The sequence below is a fragment of the Solanum pennellii genome, chromosome 9 (genome assembly GCF_001406875.1).
Source record: "Solanum pennellii chromosome 9, SPENNV200".
NCBI lineage: Eukaryota > Viridiplantae > Streptophyta > Magnoliopsida > Solanales > Solanaceae > Solanum > Solanum pennellii.
This window is the reverse complement of record NC_028645.1, coordinates 41,539,125-41,540,602: the sequence shown is the minus strand read 5'-3', so window position 1 is coordinate 41,540,602 and position 1,478 is coordinate 41,539,125.

Genomic DNA, 1,478 nt, shown 5'->3' with positions numbered 1-1,478 from the left:
ATGCCACTGAGGGTGGAACCTGAGATCTCAAGGTCCTAACACTAAGAGAAGAGGCCTTGAATTAAAAGAAAAAAAATAGTGTGAGAGAGGGGATTCGAACCCATCTCCTCGGCCAAGTGTGAGACATAAATATCGCACAAAATAAAATTACAAAATTGAGGCCACTGGGATTCGATGCTGGATCCTCTTGGCCGAGTATATGAAGATACCTAACAATCTAAATAAAAAAAATGAAATACTGCCCAAGGAATTCGAACACCGATTCTCTTGACTGATATTGTGAGGCACATAAGTCTTACATATAATAAGATAAAACGCAGCCACTAGGGATCGAACTCGGGCCCATTGGCCAAATATGCAAGATGCATAAGTCTTACACAATATGCACTTAGATAATCATGATAAACTTAGCCAAATATGAGTAACCTGAAAGGGGTACTACCATGAGTGTAAAGTACACTAAAGGCCATGTGCATGGCATATAATGTAAGTTAATGGCAAGATGAAGAAATGAACATTCAAATAATGAGGTGTGTAACTATGTTAAACTATGATGCTAATGAAAATGGCGACAACATGATAAAAGGCTAACATGAATGGTGAGACAAGTCTCAACCAAGTCTAAGTAAAGGTCACCAAAAGTACTCACCTAAGAGAGTGTTGAATATTAAGAGACAAGTATCAATCACATTTTATATGTAAGTGTAAGGACAATTCACACTTAACACGTAAACAAGAGATGAGAAATCATCTAATGAGCTATGACTATCTCATGGTAAAAGCAAGCTCTGATGATGTATGAGTTGAATGTGAAGAGGAACTTTAAACTAAGCACCAATAGGCTAGTTATGAGTGGTGATGCCTTCTTTCGAGGAGGGCGGAGGTTCACGTAATCCTCATGAAGCTGATATTGTCCACCATGGTGGGTGTGGGTCTCCCTAAATCTCCTATTCTTTGAACTATGTTGCCAACATAGGGAATCGCTGCTAACTATTTGGTCGCTCAAACTTATAAGCTACATTGTCAATCCTCTTGAATATCTATAAGGTACAATATACCGGGGACTAAGCTTCCCCTTCTTACCAAACCTCACAACCACCTTCATGGGTGAAACTATTAAATATACCCAATCATCTAATTCGAACTCTAATGCCCTTCTCCTAACATCAATATAGGATTTTTTATGACTCTGTGTCGTTTTCAACCTCTCTTGAATTACTTTCACCTTCTCCATAGCTTGGTAAACTACATCTGGTCCGATCAGCCTTGCTTCACCAACTTCAAACCATCTAATATAAGATTTGCATCTTCTCCCATAAAGAGCTTCATAGGGAGTGATTTGGATGCTATAGTGGTAACTGTTGTTGTAAGAAAACTCAACTAAAGTTTAGTGATCATACCAATTACCTTTGAAATCAATCACAAACTCCCTAAACATATCTTCTAATGATTGAATGGTGTGCTCTGCTTTCCCATTT